The sequence below is a fragment of the Tupaia chinensis genome, unplaced genomic scaffold (genome assembly GCF_000334495.1).
Source record: "Tupaia chinensis unplaced genomic scaffold, TupChi_1.0 Scaffold140301_1, whole genome shotgun sequence".
NCBI classification, from domain to species: domain Eukaryota; kingdom Metazoa; phylum Chordata; class Mammalia; order Scandentia; family Tupaiidae; genus Tupaia; species Tupaia belangeri.
This window is the reverse complement of record NW_006200179.1, coordinates 2,949,185-2,955,598: the sequence shown is the minus strand read 5'-3', so window position 1 is coordinate 2,955,598 and position 6,414 is coordinate 2,949,185. Positions and strand designations below refer to the sequence as shown.

Sequence of the window (6,414 nt, the reverse complement as noted above, 5' to 3'; positions counted from 1 at the left end):
TGTCTTTGATTTTCCTGGCTCTTTCTCCCCTTTATCACCTCTAAATATGGTAATGACTTGAGCTCATGTCTCAGCTCTGTATCAGTGTTATTATTTCTTAACCTCATCTCCTAAAACCCTTTGCCTTATTCCAGTACTCAAGTTTCACTGGAAGCCTGGCTATATCTAAAAATGATATACATTGCCTTGCATCAGGAACTAAGAACTCTGTTTTTTTTTGTTGTTGTTATTTTTGTTTTTTGTTTTGTTTTTGTCTGTCTGGAGTTTTTGTCTGTTACATTTTTACGTGGTAAACCACTACATCATTTAAGGTCATCTTCTTGATGAGGTCTTTCCTGACCAATCTATTCACAATTTCAACACATGTATTCTTCCCTAACCACTGCAATTCACATCCTATTCCAGCTTCTTTTTCTTCCTTAGACTATAATGCTATTTTGAGTAACACACATACACTCAAACATGCACGTGCACACATATCTAATCCATGTACACACTGATCTTAAAGAGGGAAGAGCCACGAACCAAGGCGTTCTCGTGTTTGACCCAACACAGTGTATTCAGTACCTGGAAACAAATGCATGACTCAGATAAAGCACTCATTTGTTTGTTGAACAAACTAAAATAATTTTCAAATTCTCTGTCATTGTTTATTCTATTTCTGATTTTATTTGTGTATTTTAATTTATGTTAGCTATTAAAACTTTGGTGTTTCATGCTTTTTACCAATATTAATTTACCATCGTCATTATTTAATTATTTTTCCCATACTGTCCATTTAGCTTAAAATTAATAGTGCCATCTGTTCTAGTCTGTTCTGTTGCTAGTAACAAGAAATACCTGAAAGTAATAGTTTATTTATAAGGACAGAAATTTATTTAGCTCACAGTTTTGGAGGTCTGAAGTCAAGGGGCTTCATCAGACTCTTGTCCGATGACACTGTCGAGTGGCACAGAGGAAGACAAAAGTGAGCCTGTCTGTGTCCATGTGTCTTTGTTCCAGTCTCATTCTTCTCCTTATAAAACCACCAGGAGTCAGGCATGGAGGCCCTCACCCCTCTCACTTCCCAAAGGCTTCATCTGTTAATCTCATGGTCAGATTAAATTTCCTCCCAATAGCTTAATAATTCAACTAAATTCCAACACATGAACTTTGGGGAGACACTGTCTTTCAGATACCTATTCTAAATTTTGTATTCATTGGCTTAGGAAGCCTTCTATAACACTCACTGCTTGATTTTAAGCCCAAATGGGAAGACTTTAGTATTACTGTTCAGGTTTTAGGTTCCTCACAATTTTCTTTTCCATCAACCAGGATTTATTTTTTACATTTGTTTTTTACATTATCTTGCTATCTTTCATTTCAGCCTATTTTTTTTTAATGAATGTTTATACATGTTTCATGTAAGTCATCTCTACTTGTATTATTTTGAACATAATCATGTTCAGGTTTTATTGTTTTATCTTTAATTACAGAAATAAGTGATTTTTCTGAGTGTTTTTCCTTCCCTTTTCTGAGTCTACAAAATAATGTTCACTATCTTATAATGAAGTAGATTTCTCCAAGATTCTTTTTTTTTTCTTTTTTTCTTTTTTTTTTTTGAGATTTATGCTGTAGGACGCGTCTGCTCACCAGAAAGACAGAGAGAGACCAGCAGTAGTTAGCAGTAGTTGGCTATGTTGCTGGACTCCTATGTAGTCAACCATGGTTCATGTCCCAGACCTGATGGCTTAAAACTCACGCCGGGCGCGTGTGCGTGCGTGCCCAAGATCCCGAGAGGAGAATGGAGGAGAAGGTATTGCGACGGTGCCATCCCCCTGGGGGGTGATTTCTCCCTTTCTGTCTCTCTGTCTCTGTCTGTCTGTCTGGAGAGTGCACGTGCCCTATATCAAAAACCTCTCAAAAAATAATAAATAAAAGAAAGAGAGAGAGAGAGAGACAGAGAGACAGAAAGTGAGAAATCACCCCCTGGGGGATGGCCACGCTGCAATCCCTTCTCCTCCATTCTCTCGGGATCTTGGGCACGCACAGACACGTGCCTGGTGTGAATTTAAGCCGCTGGGTCCAGGACTCGAGCCATGGTCAACTACATGGGAATCCAGTGACACAGCCATTATGCTAACTGCTGGTTTCAAGTCTCATTATTTTTCTTCCCTTATATTCATCTTTCAATGATGAGAAGTTTGTTAAATCTGTGTTAACATTTGGCAATAAACTAGGTTTGTCACCTTGTGTTGATCTTATGTTTATTTGAGTTTTGTGAAACTTTTTTTCTCACATATTTAACTGAAGAATGCATATTTGATACCAAAAGTAATTTCCTTTAATGAGGAGAATGCACTAAACGTTTTGCTTAACTGAGGTGGGTACTCCCCCTAACCCATTGTGCTCTTTCTGAACCTCTAAACTAAGGCATTGTTTTAAAATAACAGTCCTTGGAGTGTACCTCTATTAGTGATATTCCTTCATGTATATCAGTTTATACAAATGAACTACATCTTCCAAAGTATTAGCATCTCTACTGTCCTCCTTGACTATTATCAGAATCAGCCTTTCTCTGGCTTTAGAAAGGAACAAAGATAAATAATTTTGAGAGAAGGTTTATAGAGTCAGATTTCTGGAGTAAAAGTAGTTCTCATCAGTGCCTCAGTGTAAAGAAGCCTACCATGTATCTTTAAATGGTCAGGAAGACTGTAGCACTTTTCATACTATTGATCATAGCTTTGAAGGTTTTTCTTTCTTTCTTTCTTTCTTTCTTTCTTTCTTTCTTTCTTTCTTTCTTTCTTTCTTTCTTTCTTTTCTTTCTTCTTTTTTTAGGGTACTTAGCACATTAATTTAATTGCATATATTGTTAAATTTCCATTATTCATATTGTTAGTAGGCATTTCAATTTTGATCAGTGGCTGATGTTAGTTTCAGGTTTCAGCTCATTGTGCTTAACAACATGCTCCAAATGCTTCCTTTTTAGTTTCTGTGGTGACATAAGTGAGAATAATATAGGAACCTATTATTAGATATGATTTTAGAAGTTTATTTATTTATTTATTTTGAGGGGGAGTAGGGAGAGAGGGGAGAGAGACATAGCGATGTAGAGAAAAAAGGTACTCTCTAGGGTATGTTGATGCAATGTTCCTTCCCCAGCTCCCAAGCCAGCCATGATCACAGTGTGTGTGGGAGCACCCAGAGTGTTCAGGTCAAGCTGGGCCTAACTCAGGCTTCCCATATGGCTTCAGTATGGTGCCACAAAATCCTGCTGTCTGCACCACAGCAGCTGAGCCAGATATAATTTTCAACCATACGTTTTTAGCTGGCAAAATTGAAAATCTTTTTATTATCAGAAATATTGAAGTTACTATTTATGCAGAGAATGGATAGTACATGACACTTATTTTGATTTAGTAGTGGAAAGTTTTGAAGATAATAATAGTTGTAATAATTGTGGTCTTCTACAGAGACAATATTGTCATGGAAAAAATATACATCTGGGAGAAAAATTTATATTTAAATTCCCCTATGACAAATCCTTGAAGTGTAATCATGGAGAAATAACATCTTTTCTAAATCAGAGTTTCAATAACTATAAAATGAAAAAATACTAGCTTATAGGATAATGGTAAGATCAAAGGAGATGAAAAAATTTTAACAACTTTTATTGAAGTATAATTGACATAAATATGCTGCACATAGTTGAACTGTACAATTTGATAAGTAAAATTGTAACTCTAATTACTATTATGAACATAGATGACACCCTCCGATTTCCTTTGTGCAGTCTTTCCCTTGTTGAACCTATCCACTGTACCCTGGATTACCACTGATCTGCTTCCTGTTACAATTAATTAGTCTGTACTCTTTGGACTTTATAGAAATTAGGACCAGCAGGTGAATGGTGGTTAAGGTGCTGAACTTCCACATGATGGACCACAGTTTGAGTTCTAGACCTAGCACCTTGGAAATCACTCTGGGAGCCAGTGTGAGCATGCCCAAAATCCAGAGAGGATAATCAAGAAGGGATTGAAGAATGACCATTCAACCTGGGGTAGGGGTGACTTCTTACTTCCCTTTCCTCTGTCTCTGTCTCTCTCCAGTGAGCATACACACCCTATAGCAAAAATCTTAAAAAGAAAATAAATAGAATTACGCAGAATGTATGTATTTTTTTCTAACTCCATGACATTATTATGAGATCAGCTCACCTTGCAGTGTGAATCAATAGTCTATTCATTTTTATTGCTAAATGGTATTCCACTAATTAATATGTCACATCTTATTTGCTTATATACCTGATAATAGACATTGAGTGTTCCTGAGTTTCAGTTATTTCAAAAAGTGCTGCTAAAAATATTCCTATATAAGTCTTTTTTACTTGAGTATTACATCTTATTTTCAGTAAAAGGAGAAAATAGGTGACCATTTAAGAAATAAGGTAATTTATAGAACACTTCATAGGACATTATGAAACATTACCTAAATATATGTCATTATTGTGTTTAGAAATTAAATTACTTTGGCTGGACAACACAATAGGATTAAAAATATTTTACTCAAACAAAAATAAGTAAATGGTTAGATCAGTATGAACATATGATGGTACATGATTCTCAAACGTCTTGGAGAAGGCCTGAAAGACCTAGATTAAAATATAAACTTAACTGCTGTACTAAGAACTTATTTATATGTCAGAAAACAGTGTGCAACTGTAAGGATATGAATGCAGTGACTACGCATTACTATATGGTGTCAGATATAAGGAAGATTATTTTATCGTAAAACAAACACAGATTTCATCATCCTACACGATTACTCAGTTTCTGCAGGATACTTCCTAATCGACATCTGAAACAGAAAAGTCACTATTGACCTATTTTCTCTTTAGCAGGTAAAACTAAATAAATTGAACTTCTCAGAAAAATTGAGATAAATAAAATATGTTTAAATTTCAACATGGAAACAAGCCAGAAGAGTTATGGAGTCACATCAAGACTTCAGGGTGGTCTTCAGTCTATGTGTAGAATTAATATGTCTGCTCAGTTATTTGTGTTCTCCTTCGATTAGGTCCTACTGGATAAAGTATTAGAGGCTTGATTATGTTCTCGGTTCCAAAAAGGCAATAGCAAAGTGAGAGTTAAGAGGAGGCAGAAAAGACAGTGAAAGAGTCATCAAGTCATTTGTAGTGTAGGCGAATTCAGAATAGCAGAATGGCCCTGGATTTCTAAGCATTTTTCTTGCTTTACACTATTATTTGAAGTAAATGATAGTTACGCTTAAAGACTTTGTTAAATTTTATATTTAAAAGCTATAGTATTTTGGCCCATACTTGTAATTATTTAGATAATAAAATTAGAATATTCTCAGTAGATCAAAGACTTTCATCATCTACAATATTAGTTTTTCTTTTCTTTTTTTTTTGCTTAATTTTTTTGTGATGCCAGCTAAAGATTAGGCTAACATTTTGGAGTATGAACAGGAGAAACAAATTCAGATGTGATGAATCAGAAGAAAAATAAAGAAAATCAATGCTAAACAATGATTGATGTCAACCATTTTATTTCAGAGATTAATTGAAGACCATAATGTTGGATTAATTTCTGAAAAGCCATTCAATGTGTTAATTGGAGAATTTTAATACAATGACTAAAAGAGTTGTGCCCATTCATTTATTCATTTAATCATCCCTTCATAGTTTGGTAGCATCACCACCTTTACATCATCTAACAATGTTCTCATGTAAATTCTGCAACTCTTCTTAGAGTAAACCTTCCCACCGACCATCTATTGTTTATTCATTCAAATGTGAATGTTCACAGTCCCCATTCAGAAATTTTAGAAACTCAGTCTCCTTAGCAGCTTACTGTCCTGCTATAGAAGTAAGACTTGTTGATGAAAGATCGCAGCTCTGTCTGGCATCGATAGAGATGTTTTTCTCATCTTAATCCAGAATCAGAGATGGAAGATTTAATTCTAATAGGGCTTACTCCTAATTGTGGACCTGGCTGCACACACAAGGTCTCTCAGATAACTTCTGGAACATTTCTTCTGAGCTTATGAGTGATACCTGAGGGAAGTGGAATGGTAGCAGAAAGGAAAGGCCATGATATCTGACCCTGACTGCTATTACCTTCCTTACTGGGCGTATGGGTTGCTCATTTCCTTTATCTATACTACAGAATTCTCATATGTAAGAAAAGAAATTATTATGCCACCTTCCCACTGTTTGAGTAGTACTGTATGGTCTTGTGCATTGTGCAGCACAGAAGCACAACACAGATTCTTCACAAGAAGTTCCCTTTTTTTGCTGTTTTTGCCTAATCTGGGCTTTCATATCCAACTCCTCTACTGAGCAAATCGGTGACTTCTCTCCTTGTATTCTCTTCTGTTCTGTTTATCAGAAAGTCCTTACGTTTCTTTGGGTGT

The 6,414-nt window shown here is 35.5% G+C and overlaps 1 pseudogene; it reads left to right on the top strand.

Annotated features, from left to right (window-relative positions):
* Window positions 1-6,414, top strand: part of LOC102481510 (putative ATP-dependent RNA helicase DDX52) — an 81,548-nt pseudogene that overhangs the window by 9,647 nt on the left and 65,487 nt on the right.